Source organism: Grus americana, chromosome 3, assembly GCF_028858705.1.
Source record: "Grus americana isolate bGruAme1 chromosome 3, bGruAme1.mat, whole genome shotgun sequence".
Taxonomy (NCBI): Eukaryota; Metazoa; Chordata; class Aves; order Gruiformes; family Gruidae; genus Grus; species Grus americana.
The window spans coordinates 22,058,638-22,073,232 of NC_072854.1; the positions used below are offsets into that span (position 1 = coordinate 22,058,638).

Here is a 14,595-nt window from a genome sequence, read left to right on the forward strand (position 1 = left end):
ATTTGCAATGTAACTCTTGAAATGTCGGGCCCATCATCCAGAAACTTGTGATCTGTTAGGAAAAATTTTATTATCAAAGTTGTTATGTTCATTTGGCTGCTATAGTGTTCTCTCCCACCAGGAGTCTCATCTTTCACAGGTAAAAGGCTGTTAGCTGTTTCAAAGTCAGTGAAATAAATTATTTCTCCCATGAAATATATTGTCCATTTGATAAATGTTTTAATGGTCTTCGCTAGAATCAAAACCAAGAGACCAAGATGTTCTGTATTATATATATGTGTGTGCATATATATGTGAATATGTACACATATTTTCACATATTGCATGCAGCACTTGAAAATAAAATGAAACAATAGATCTCTTTTTTTACTTCTGAAAATGGACCTAAAATCAAGCTTGATAATAGATCACAGTGAAAAGTCTGTTTCAGGCAGAGTACTCTGATTTAACACAGTATTTAAACTCTGTTGTCTGAAGGCCAAAATCATTATTGTATTTTTCATTTCTTGGTTCATGTAATTAGAGATTTTCACTAAAAATTAAAATAAATAATATGTGTTATTGTCTTTATATTTTCTTTCATATCTTCTCTCCTTACGTGCTGTTGGGGTGTGTGTGTGTGTTGAGGGGACGAATGTAGGAGGATCTTAAGCTGAGCCATTGATGTGACTTCTGCAGATCAGAGACTTCCTGAGAATCAAAATTTGCTATTGTGCTGTAGGACTTGTACCAGGAAAAGAATGACGACCCTAGTGATCTGTACTCAGCAGCTGTCATCCAAAAAGAAAGAAAAATTGGTCTTCTGGCCATTAAAACTAAACCCTTCCAGTCTTAAAAAAAACCCTGACCAACTGAGAAGAGGTTTCTAAAGCAGTAGGAAAATCCTGCACACGTGTTTGCTATCGTAAAGGGAGAGTTCTTCCATTCAGGTGCAAGTGACAAGGTAGAAATCTTCCAGAGCCATCTGTTGATGGCTTTCAAGATTCTTTGAAATCAAAACGTAGACTCAATCATTCTACTGCTGAGGAGTCCTAATGATTTCTAGAAATACACAAGCTTATCTTTGAGGAGTGCAAGAGGCAGTAGAATCTTGTGTAAATCACACTTCCTGCAAGAAATGTTGTTTCATGGTAAAATTTAGTTTACCTTAAAAGCTTGGCATGGTATATTTTGCCTTCTATTGCAGGTTATATTTCCATAGGTAACAGTTCAAATGCTATCTGAATACACAGAAGTACTATATGTTTCGAAAGGATAAGGAATTGTTCTTATCACAGGGGAAAAATCAATGTTGATGTAAGTTCCCCTGAGTGTCTCAATACTGTAGCATACAGGCATGTTGATGAGAGGCTGGAAAAGGGTTGTAGTCCCTTTCACATCAGTAACAAAGGGTGTATTAATACTATGTGATGGAATAGGAGCCTTAAGGCCATACCTCCTGCCTCAATAATCTCTTCCTGTGTGTTTATAGTCCAGATGATTTCAATAGAGCTGCCTGGCAGCTATAGATCGTACTAGCCAATCTTTATTGCAGGATTAGTTGCTGCAACGGATGTTCTACAGTGATCTGAAAAAAACATTCAACATTTTCTGCATCTTTATAGCCTTTAAAAAGAGTTGTTAGTTTCATGCACTCTTCTAATAGCTATCTAATCTTTAGAAAGCTACATTTTAGATATAATGGCTGGTGCAGGGGTAGATTTTGATACTGAGCAACAAGCTTGTCTGGGTCGTCAGTAGTAAGGACTTGCTTACTTGGCAGGGAGGGGGGAAGTTGGCATTGTGTTATGAGTTTTTGGTTTTGTAACAGTTACAAAAGTAGTAGAAAGGTTGAAACGTTAATTCTTCTCATTAGATGAAAGAAAAGGTAGACTTGTGGATGAAACATTTTTAATTAATTTATGTGGACCTGAATTATCTAGATAGGTAATGTAATATAGCCTGTTTCAAATGCAAGAAGAATGTTAAACAAAAAGCATGTTTTTCTAAACTGATAATGTGATACTTGAACTCAGATATGCATAGATTGTTTTCATGTAACTGAATAATACTTAAGGTAATGCATTTAGTTGTAAGATGAGGTTCAGTAATGCTTTAAAATGTTTCCAGAAACTTGGAAATACCACAAATGTTATTTTTAAAAAAATAATAATTTGCAGAGACCTTTTACAATTATGAAAAAAAAAAACCAACCCAAAAAACCAACAACTTCCCAACTCATAGCTGATATAGTTATTATGATTCAGTGAAGTATGAAGTTTCTACAGTAGTAGGGTTTTTTCTGGAGACTGTTCAGATAAAGAAATCAGATTTGCTTAGGAGTATGAAAGCTGATGTCTTACTAGAATCAGAGATTTGCAGCTTCATTTTTCTACTTGTCCCCTCTATGTTGTACAGTCTAATAAAAGGGTGGACTGGTCCTTCCAAGCTTTATTGACAGGATCTAGCTTTACTTTATCTGGATAGAAGGTTTCTGCAGAGTTCTGTATGACATCTGTAATATAAATGACCTGTTGCTCTTTAGTGGACTACTTGGGCATTGTAGGCTCAGGAGAAGTTTATTTTATTAGGACAACTTTCATAGATAATTAGGTTGATAGTTTGTCACAATAGAATATCTAATCCTAAATAATAGTTTTTCATTGGTGTTGTCTTTTCCAGTTGTTTCTGCTTGGGGTTCTGCCATGGAACAGCAAGTACCAAAACTGTAGATAAATGGTTACTTGACTTACCTGTCTATCCTCCTAACAGATTGGTGAATACTATACAATTCTGAAAATGTTGCAGTGAGGTCGCTTCCCAGCTGAACTGGTAGCAGCAGGAGTAGCTATCTGCTAGTAAAAGCAGGAGCTGGAATAAAGTGAATGTTGGTGAGAACTGAATCATTATCAGGCAGTTCATTCAGAATCAGAAGTCAGATTTTTGTTTTCACTTTTCATCTCAGCTAGTCAGAAAAGGACTGGTTCACATGTTTGGAAAAGAATCACAATTGCAAGATGCTGAAACAATCGGGAAACAGACTTGAGGCAGCAGTGGGAATGAAAATGCAAAAAACTTTCCTTCCAAACACGTTCTTTGACTATTCATTCACTGTTATCAAAAATCATCATGGGTTTGAGTTCTCTGGTCTTGAAAACGTGTACTTGCTTAGGTTTTCATTCTGTCTCAGTAATATGTTCCCTTTCAGGAATGTTTGTGAACAAGAGGGTGGGTCTGTGGCTACAATACTGTAAGACAAAATGCTCTCTGTAAACACAAAAGCACTTCTCTTTATAACAGTGTAAGTATTTTGTCATAATTAGGAGAAAGTAATGTTGCTGTTTGCATCTTTTAAGCAGTCATATGATTTGCTAAAGAAACTCATAAGAACTTGTGCCTGTAAAACCTAAGTGTTCAAGGATTTTTTTTTTAGGTTTCTCTCAGAAACTGGCTTTCTTACCTTCCACAAGTACTTGAACTAAATATTTTAAAATTTAATTTTATCTTGGGGAAAATGTATGCCCTCTTCTTTTGATTTTTGAACCGAATAAATTATCTATCTGCAGACATTGAACCCTTAAGACTATTGTGCATAAAATCATCATGCCCAAACTTGATTACAGTATAACTTTGAAAAAATCAAAATACAGATTATAACTAGTTTTTTCAGCAGAAACTTTTCACTTTTAAAATAATATGAAGGTATTAACAGACTGTTACTGCCCCATTCAGCATATATTTGTATTCTTACTTACTGAAAGAAGTGCTATATCAAGCCTACTGATGAAGACATGGAGGCAGATGAGAAATTTGTCACCGTTTTTAAGAAGCTAAAAAAACCCTCCATCCTTCAGTGATGGTTTGAGTGATTTGTCAACCTCATTATTAAAAATTCATGCCTTCCCATATGAATTTGTCTGCAGCTTTTAGACAATGATGTTTGTTGTGGCTTTCTTCACTGTATTAGAGAGCCCTTTCCTACCCTGAGAGTGTTTTGGGGGTTTTTCGTTCCCCTCTCGTTCCCTTTGAGACGCTTGTGCTGTAATCAAATCACCTTTTGATCTTCCTTGATCTTTCTTTTGATTGCTAAACAGATTGATGAGCTCTTTGTCGTAAGTCATTTTCTCTTTCTTCTCAGATTTTAAATAGTGCTACAAATAGCAAATTCTGAGATGTGAGCTCACTGAGATCAAGAAGATTTGAGCTCCTAAAAGCCATAATGAATTTGGACTAAACTCCAGTCCTTACCTTTTTTATTATTTTTTTATTCATTTATTTATTATTTTAACCTTCTTACATATGGCTACTCTATGTTAAAACAGTTGAGACTATCAGCCCTTTCTGATCAGGTGGTACCATGAGGTTGTGGTAAACTTGGGTTTTGTTAACTAAATCCCTCTTGGAGATGCTGGTTTTCATGGTTACAGTTCTTCAGGAATCAGGTCTGGCCCAATTCTCCATAATTTTGAAGATGATCTCAATGTTTCTTTCAGTAATCTATGAATGCCAGATGGCTAGTAGATCTATGAAAATCTGTTTGCTGTAAGAATTCCAAGACAGATTTTCATGCCTCCTGAAGTGTATTTTGTCAAGGAAACTTGAGGCTCTGTATGTGAATTTTCTTTTGTTAGTACCTTGCAGGGGGTTTTGTGGCCAGTTAAAAACTAAGCCAACATAATTATATGGGTTAGGAATTCATAGACTGCTTCTGAGGTAAAAAGCTCTAAAAAATATCTGTTTTGCAGCTCTCTGAGGGTAATAGCATATTTTTTTACTTGTGACTTCACCTCTTTCACTAATTTTACCTGCATGCCTGTTTTGCAGTTCAGTTTCTATCTGACTTACGATCTCGTTATTTTTAGAGCTACTACCCTGTAGGATAATATTGATCAAATTCAGGGAAGAGACAAAATATAACCTGGAACCTGGACACTATGCTAGCTGTCTCTGCATTAATTAATACCTCTAATTACATGTAGTGCTGAGCTTGTTTAAACTCAGTGTAGTGAAACAGTGGATTTTTTAGTTAGAGCTGCTGAAAGAGAGCGTCACTGTATGTGCTTGCAACTTTAAAATTTAAAATTTAGCTTTGCTAAATGTGTATGAAGCAATTGCTTTATTTTTCTGATATGCTTCTCTTAACTTAGTTTTAACAAAACTAGTACTATTTTGGAACAACTCAAATTTAACTGGAAATCTAGCATACAGCTATTTATATCAGCTATGCAGTTCCACATTTAGAAATACCCACTGACAAAAAAATTCTGACAACTACTCTGTAAGAGAAATGTAAGTGTGCCCAAATCTCCCCGATAAGCGACTATTGACTTGGGCATTTTTATTGTAATTAAGACTAAACAGCACAATAGTAAAGTAAAAATATTTCACCAGTTTTGGAGCCAATAAAATTCAGGTATCTCTGTGGTCTCAGGCTGACTTTTTCCTAGTATAATATTTGAATTTTTGTTTTTCCAGTGTTGTCAGAAAGCATATGCTTAAAGTCTGTCTTTCTAGAATATTGTCAATATTGCAATTTTTGCTTCTTTCTGTCTGTTCTGGATCAAGATGATTTAAAATGGTGTCATCATTCTACAGATTCATTTGCCATCTTGAATTGTAGTAAAAATTAATCAAAAGATTTTAGCTTTTAGTTAAGTAAGATGACAAAATAATTTTTGTACCATGCTATCTGCATAGACCTGGAAGGGAGAAGGAGTCCAAAACCTGTTGGTTTTAAGGAATGGAGGAAGACTCCATGGTTCACAGTGAGGGGAAAAATGCGTTTTGCTTTTGAACTGGAAATGAAGTCATCCGTGGAAACATGATTTATTTCTGTCACTGAGACTGGCTGATATTTCAGAAATGTTGGCCCTGAGTCATCTTCATAGGCATTAGGCTGTACGCTTTTAAAAGTCTATTCATTAGTGGGGGTATGAGAACTTGGAGATAAATGGAATAATCTGCTCCACCTGATGGAGTGCTAATACAGGAAGCCATTCTTTCAATTGAATTTCCCATATTTTCCTGTGATATTTCTGTGCTGTTACTCACTCCTGGTAGATAAGGATGTTAACTCATCAATGAAATTGTTCTCCCATTGTGTGTCTTCATGGGGAAGTAGAGTAGACATTTTTTTATGGTGAATAAAAGATACTGATTTCAATAATTAACTGAAAGTTGGATAAAATAATTAAAATAACAAACTCAGATAAAATCAGATATGTGCGTATTCCTTTAGGTGCTGTGGATGTGTGCTGTGTATTTGGAACTGAAAAAAAGCCACTGAATTACGCCTTTTGCAAGAAAGGCAGAGATTTGCTGTAGGATCAAGTAGAACTATTTCACATTGTAAGCAAGAACCCTCATCAAGCTGTGCAGTAATCTGTTCCTTCTATACTACAGTTTGAGGAGAAACTCTAGCAGATTATAAACTGCAAAATCAGTAAGACAGCTCAAATAGGTATTTGTTCTAGAAAATTTTTACAGAGTGAGATATATGATGTATCTGTCGTAATCCTTCATGACATTGCCTACTAATTTAGTAAACATGAAGAAGTTAACCCCCTGGAAAGTAACTAAAGTACTGTTGTTTGTTTGTTTGTTTTTAAGAGTTTTAGCTAAGCTTGGTCTATTTTTGTGTTTTTCGTGGCAAGGCTTGTGACATGTTTATATTTAGTTACCAGAAAAATAAAACACCCATCTGGTGGTCCCCCACAGTATTAATTTTCTTGATATTATGAGCTCTTTCTTAATACTAACCAAACCCAGGAAATCCCAGGAAATTATTTGTGAGACTATTTTTATCCCTGATTCACTTTTACTAGGATCGTACTATTACTATCATGAATGTAATAAATCAGATAATCAAGCTGCTTATGGCTTATGTTGTGGCAAGCTGAGAGGAAAATATGTAGCATGCAGGACTTCACTGGTCATACTGAAACAAATAACTTACTGCGTATAATCAGCTAACTCAAAATACAATGAGGCGCAGAGAGATTGAGGTCAGACGTGCTAGGATGAAATTGGGGTCTTTCTGATGTGTGCATGCATTGGCAGAGCTGTTACGCTAAATATGAACCAGATATACTGGCATGGGGAACAATATTTTTTCTCAGCATTTTTTAACAGCTTGGAATAAATAGTGGGAAATTAGAGCTAAATCATAGGAAAATCTCAGTGCAATCCACGATTATTTTTAAAGTGCAAAAGCACCATTGAAGTGATAATTCTCATTCACAGCAGTTAAAATGTGAAATTGTTCATGTGAACATACAAATGTTAAATGGTATAGGTTAAAGGCTTTTGTCTGAGGCCCTTGTGTAGCATGCAGCTTAATGTTTTAGCATATTTATGAAATATATGCTTTAAAGGTTTTTTCAAAACTGTGTACTGCATTAGATAGTATTCTCTGTATTGTTCAAGTAGTAGGACAAAGGCAAGGTTAAATTGGTTTCCTATCTATTTATCTAGAAGAGACTTTGGGAGGATGTGAGCTTCTGCTTCATTAATACTAATAGAAGCCAAACAGGACCTCAAGGAAGTGATGCATATACAGGATTTCTATCCAGACTGCGGCAAAATGCCCTGTGCTTGATTGACTTGAGGTGAAAGCTGACACAAATCTAAGAAATGGAAGTCATTTTGCAGTAACAGTAGGGTGAAGCTTTGCAGATCCATCTTGATTGGAGGGACAAGAAACTTCTCTACATCTGAAAACTGCATTTTTGAGAACATCCTGTCTTCCACCGAGTTTCCACCGCTCCCCTTATCTCTGGTGAGAGGCAGGAAGGAGATGGGAGGAAATGGTGCATCTCTGTTCCTGCAGAGATACTGAACATCTACTTTATACTCTGTGCTAACGGAAGACTCTGATAATACTTTCCTTTCTTTGGGAATTAATCAGGTTTTACTCTGATGGAACAACTACTGTAAATATATTTTTCCCTGAACAGTAAAATTAAGTGCTGTGGTTCCCCAAAAAGTGATGTAATCTCTGTCATGGAGGGACTCGTGGTCCTGCGTGTACCTTAGCTGTGCTAGTTCAGCATTACATCGTGCAGATCAGCCGGCTGGATGTTGCTGATTGAACCGAGAAGGTTATTCACATTTTGTGGAAAAACTGTCAGTTCCTGAATAAGAAATAAGAGACCTCGCAAAAATAAATCAATAAGACAAACACTAACATAAACTAAATTAGTATGACAAATAACTGTTCTAGAAATGATGCAATAATGCTTCTCACTTTTAGAAAAAGATACAGTTTCAATAAACTTCTTACCTGTTCATAGGGAAGTCTGGCAAGGATTTCATTGAGGCTTCTTTGGTTATATTCCATTGGGTTTCTCATTAACGATTTTATTGCCATATTAGGCAACCTTCACAAACTGTTTCCAGTTCTTTGTTTCTTTAAGATGCTCAACTGGAAACAACTTCTACTCTTCTGGAAAGGAAGTGAGGAATTATTAATTTGTTCATACACTGTGAGACTTACACCCCTCCTCCCCTTTTCCTCTCAGTGGTGGATGTTTGTGTTTTTAGCAGATCCTTTGCTATTTACAAAGGAAGGAGGCAAAAGAAGATACAAAATAAGAAAATAAAAAAGTCTTCTGTAAAGAAAAATAGAGAGGGAAAAAACTTGCTCTGGTACACAATTTCACGTATTGGTCCCTGCCATAAGTTTCAGACTGTCTCTTCCCTTTTCCTTCCACCAGTTCTGCCATTTGTCAACTACTACAGAAGGATCAGGAAGAATTTGAGATTGGTGGTACTGCTGGGTATAGGGCAGCAGAGGAAGTTTGGAGATACTGTTGTGGGGGGGAAATCTGCCTTCATGTTTGTTGCACTTTGGACAACTTAGAGTTAGTGGCTGAATCCCATCTGCAAGCCAGAATTTCCTCATACTTGAACTAAGGGATATTTTTTTCACAAAAGTAGTTACTATAAGCTATTGCTTTTGAAGGAGCATTTACACATCCAATATTTCACTTGACTTAAAAGCATATGTAGTAGTGTGTGTTCATAAAAGTATGAAGAATATTGCCAATACCTTTCTCAGATTTTAGCTGAAAATTGCAGAACGGTTTGCTCTTTCATTTCATGAACTTTAGCATAACTGTGTGCTTTTTGGCCAGGCTGGTGTAATGAGTATTCAGCGAAGGTTGGCTGTGCTAGTCTGGGAAGCATAATGTGAACACAGGTTGGGTGATGGTGGCAGTCCAAGATGCTTCATCCTCATGAAGGTGGATGTTGAAAGTTGCAGACTTTGCACTAATCACTTTAGACCCTAGTTCATGGGTCTGTGCTGTTTCTAGCTCTTACTGAAGTTGTTCTGTGATAAAGTAGGAATATCTACCATTTTCCTACCAGTTTACACTGTGATCAAATGATACAGGATTGTGCCATGGGATGCTATAAGTTGAACTACAATTGTTAGGGACACCATCTGGCAGAGGAAGGGAACATCTGTTGAATACCTTTTGAAGTTAAAAGCTGATGGAGCCCATGGTATAGAGTTAATAATGGCTGTATTAGTGGTAGAGTAACATAACAGTAATGAGAATAAGTAATTGTGGCAAGAATAAATTTTACCATAGATTTCAACAGCCCCTGAGCCCCTTAACCCAACTAAACTTAACCAGATTTTCTATATTTTACAGGTGTTCATATAATACAAACATGTTATCATGAAAGTGATAAAGTTCATATTAGAATAGCCAGGAGATACTCGCCAGCTTTTTTTACAGAAAGCAGTTTCTGAATCTTTCTTTTTTAATGACTTGAAACTTCTTTCTGCTTTTCATCTAAGTGTATTCTTAGCAAGATTAAATTGGTTTTGTCTCATGCTTTCCTGTTCTTTAGCTAAAATACTTTTCTGTCTTATTCTTTTGTCTGGTAGTAGTAACCTCTTTCATCTGACTTTTATTCTGTGAAGCTCAGCTTTCCCCTTGAAAACAGGTTTTTCTGTTCCTGGTCATCCTGTTCCTCATCCAGTTTTAAACACGGATGATGAGAATTGTCAACAGCACTTCAAATGAGGCTTTGTACAATCATAGAATCATAGAATGGTTTGGGTTGGAAGGGACCTCAAAGATCATCTAGTTCCAACTCCCTGCTGCCGGCAGGGACACCCTCCACTAGACCAGGTTGCCCAAAGCCTCATCCAACCTGGTCTTAAAAACTTCCAGGGATGGGGCATCCACAACCTCTCTGGGCAACCTCTTCCAGTGCCTCACCACTCTAACAGTAAAGAATTTCTTTCTAATATCTAATCTAAATCGACCCTCCTTCAGCTTGAACCCATTACCCCTTGTCCTGTCACTACACTCCCTGATAAACAGTCCCTCTCCAGCTTTCCTGTAGGCCCCTTCAGGTACTGGAAGGCTGCAATTAGATCTCCCTGGAGCCTTCTCTTCTCCAGGCTGAACAATCCCAACTCTCTCAGGCTGTCCTCACAGGAGAGGTGCTCCAGCCCTCTGATCCGCTTCATGGCCCTCCTCTGGACTCTCTCCAACAGCTCCATGTCTCTCCTGTACTGGGGCCCCCAGAGCTGGATGCATGACGTGGTTTAGCCCCAGCTGGTAGCTGGGTGCCACGCGTCGCTCACTCACCCCTCCCCCCGGCGGGCTGGGGAGGAGAACAGAAAAACAACGGCAAAGCCTCGAGGGTTGGGATGAGGGCAGTTTACTGGGACAGCAAGGGAGAGGGGAACAATCAACAACAGTACTGATAACAGATATTCACAATGGGTGATAACAAAGAACAATTTACCGATCCTACCACCCACCAACTGGAGTCACACCCAACCTGCCCCTGCCAACTGGCCCCCTTTTATGGTGAGCATGATGTCACATGGTATGGAATAGCCCCGGCCAGCTTGGCTCACCTGTCCTGGCTCTTTGTGAAATTAACTCTATCCTTGCCAGAACCAGGACAATGCACTACTCCAGGTGGGGTCTCACCAGAGTGGAGTAGAGGGGCAGGATCACCTCCCTCGACCTGCTGATCACACGTCTTTTGATGCAGCCCAGGACACAGTTGGCTTTCTGGGCTGCAAGCGCATACTGCCGGCTCATGTTGAGCTTCTCATCAATCAATACCCCCAAGTCCTCCTCCTCAGGGCTGCTTTCAATCCATTCCTCGCCCAGCCTGTAGCTGTGCTTGGGATTGCGCTGACACATGTGCAGGACCTTGCACTTGCCCTTGTTGAACTTCATGCGGTTCGCATGGGCCCACCCCTCCAGCCTGTCAAGATCCCTCTGGATGGCATCCCTTCCCTCTAGCGTGTCGACCACACCACACAGCTTGGTGTCATCGGCAAACTTGCTGAGGGTGCACTCGATCCCCTTGTCCATGTCGCTGACAAAGATGTCGAACAGTGCCGGTCCCAGTACCGACCCCTGAGGGATGTCACTCATCACCGTTCTCCACTTGGACATTGAGCCGTTGACCACAACTCTTTGAGTGCAACCATCCAGCCAGTTCCTTATCCACCGCGTGGTCCATCCATCGAATCCATGTCTCTGCAATTTAGAGACAAGGATATCACACAGGACAGTGTCAAATGCCTTGCACAGGTCCAGGTAGATGACATCAGCTGCCCTTCCCTTATCCACCAACGCTGTAACCCCATCATAGAAGGCCACCAAATTTGTCAGACACGATTTGCCCTTAGTGAAACCATGTTGGCTGTCACCGGTCACCTCCTTGTTTTCCATGTGCCTGAGCATAGTCTCCAGGAGGGCCTGCTCCATAATCTTGCCAGGCATGGAGGAGAGACTGACCGGCCTGTAGTTCCCTGGCTCTTCCTTTTTACCCTTCTTAAAAATGGGGGTTATGTTCCCCTTCTAGTCGGCAGGAACTTCACCAGACTGCCAGGACTTCTCAAATATGATGGCGAGTGGCCTGGCCACTTCATCCGCCAGTTCCCTCAAGACCCGCGGATGCATCTCATCAGGTCCCATGGACTTGTGCACCTTCAGGTTCCTTAGATATTCTCCAACCTGATCTTCTCCTGCAGTGGGCGGTTCTGCATTCCCCCAGTCCCTGCCTTCTGTGCCCTGGGCAGTGTGGTCAAGCACTTGCCAGTGAAGACTGAGGCAAAGAAGTCATTGAGTACCTCAGCCTTCTCCATATCCTGGGTAACCAGGTCACCCGCTTCATTCCAGAGGGGACCCACATTTTCCCTCGTCCTCCTTTTATCAGTGACATACCTATAGAAGCTTTTCTTGTTGTCCTTGACATCCCTGGCCAGACTAATTTCTCTCAGGGCTTTGGCTTTCCTAACCTGCTCCCTGGCTGCTCGGACAGTTTCTCTGTATTCTTCCCAGGCTACCTGCCCTTGCTTCCACCCTCTGTAGGCTTCCTTTTTTAGTTTGACTTTGCCCAGGAGCTCCTTGTTCATCCATGGGGGCCTCTTGGTGTTTTTGCTTGACCTCCTCTTTGTTGGGATGCATCGCTCCTGAGCTTGGAGGAGGTGACCCTTGAATATTAGCCAGCTGTCTTGGGCCCCTCTTCCTTCCAGGGCTTTGTCCCATGGTATTCTACCAAGCAGATCCCTGAAGAGGCCAAAGTCTGCTCTGCTGAAGTCCAGGGTAGTGAGCTTGCTGCGCGCCCTCCTCGCTGCCCTGAGGATCCTGAATTCCACCATTTCGTGGTCACTGCAGCCAAGGCTGCCCTTGAGCTTGACGTCCCCTACCAGGCCCTCCTTATTGGTGAGAATAAGGTCCAGCATGGCACCTCTCCTTGTGGGCTCCTCTGTCACTTGGAGGAGAAAGTTGTCATCGACACATTCCAGGAACTTCCTGGATTGCTTGCACTCAGCTGCGTTGTCTCTCCAGCAGATGTCAGGGTGGTTGAAGTCCCCCATAAGGACCAGGGCTTGTGAGCGTGAGGCTGCTCCTATCTGCCTACAGAGGGCTTCATCTGCTCGGTCCCCCTGGTCAGGTGGCCTGTAGCAGACCCCCGCTGTGATGTCCCCTGCCCCAGTGCTCCCTTTAATCCTGACCCATAGGCTCTTGGTGGGCTCCTCATGCATCCCCAGGTGGAGCTCCATGCACTCCAGCTGGTCATTGACATAGAGGGTGACACCCCCTCCTTGCCTGCCCTGCCTGTCCTTCCTAAAGAGCCTGTACCCTTCCGTCCCAACACTCCAGTCATAGGAGCTGTCCCACCACATCTCTGTAATGCCAATAATGTCATAGCCTTGCAGGCGCACACACGTCTCCAGCTCCTCTTGTTTATCCCCCATGCTCCGTGCGTTCGCGTAGAGGCATTTCAGTTGTGCCCCCATTGAGGCTGACTTATTGGCTGGGGTGGCTGGAATTCTTTTGATGTATCTTCCTAGTGTTATCCCATTGGTTCCTGTTACATCCAGAGCCCCCAGCTTGTCTCCTCTAGGCTTCGAGCATGCTGTAGTGCGTCCAGCACGTCTCTGAGCAGTAGGCCAAGGGCCCTTGCCAGCACCCCGTCCCTCCAACCTGGGCACGTCGTCGCACAACGTGTCACTGGCAAGCCTGATGTTATCCCCCTCCCCCTTTGAGCCTAGTTTAAAGCTCTGTTCATGAGCCCTGCTAGTTCCTGGGCAAAGATCCTCTTCCCCCTTTGAGAGAGATGAATCCCATCAGGGTTCATCAGTCCTGGTGCCGTGTAGGCCGCCCCATTGTCAAAGAACCCAAAGTTGTGGCATTGACACCAGCCACAATACTATTATTTTGTATGTTTCCATATGAGATACTTCTTTGTCTCATATAATTTTATTATTTTAACCATTTTCTCTAACCAGTGCAGAGAAGTTTTTTTCCATGTAAAGCTGAAAAAAAAATTTCAATCAGTATTTCAGAAAACATTACCCTAGAAGCTGGCAGAAACCATCTAGAGTTAAGTTGGGTTTACTACTTTGTTTGTCTGTTTGTTTGGTTTTGAAGCTGTAGGTTGTTTTCCAGACTTGAATAAAAGCTAAGATTTATATCAAGTGAACTAAATTAGCTCCACTGCTATTAACACATGAGCAGAACTGTTGAATCTGACAGTACAGAGACCTGAGAAGGAAAATGCAGAGACAGTGTATTCAAGTTGACATGTTAACTCAGTATGTGTAGAGGAAACATGGAGAAGCCTGTCAACATAACAAAAGATCCACAAATCATTCCTAAAACGTCGGTTTGACCTGAATAAAACAGTGCCCAGTTCTCGTTATTGTACTTTTCAGAATACGAAGGTTACACTTAGCATTGCATCTCAGCTTTTGCGGTATGATCTCAGCACAGGCATTATTTGCATTAATGTAGTCTTGAACATAATAAAGCCCTTGACATTGATATAGTTTGACCATTTCCGTTTGAATGAAAATTTAAAAGTTTTTGAAAAGGCAGAAAAATGCAAAAAGTAATCAGCAAAAGTACTGTTACAGAATTGGCTCTTGCAAGCAGGAGGTGGGTTTTTTATATCCTAAATATCAAATACATCCACAGATGCTTGACAAAAAAGGCACTTTAATGCAAAAGCTGAGTGTGCTGAAACAAAGATAGAAAGCATTCCATCAGCAGATGAAGATGATGAGCCAGCATGTTCCCTAGTAGGCCAGAAACTCAAAAACAGTGAAATATGTTTCACACT

At 40.6% G+C, this 14,595-nt stretch overlaps 1 protein-coding gene across 3 annotated transcripts in view; it reads left to right on the forward strand.

Moving 5' to 3' along the window:
- SH3YL1 (SH3 and SYLF domain containing 1) overlaps nt 1-14,595 on the forward strand; it is a 52,113-nt gene that overhangs the window by 22,990 nt on the left and 14,528 nt on the right. The gene's annotated exons all lie outside the window — the stretch shown is intronic.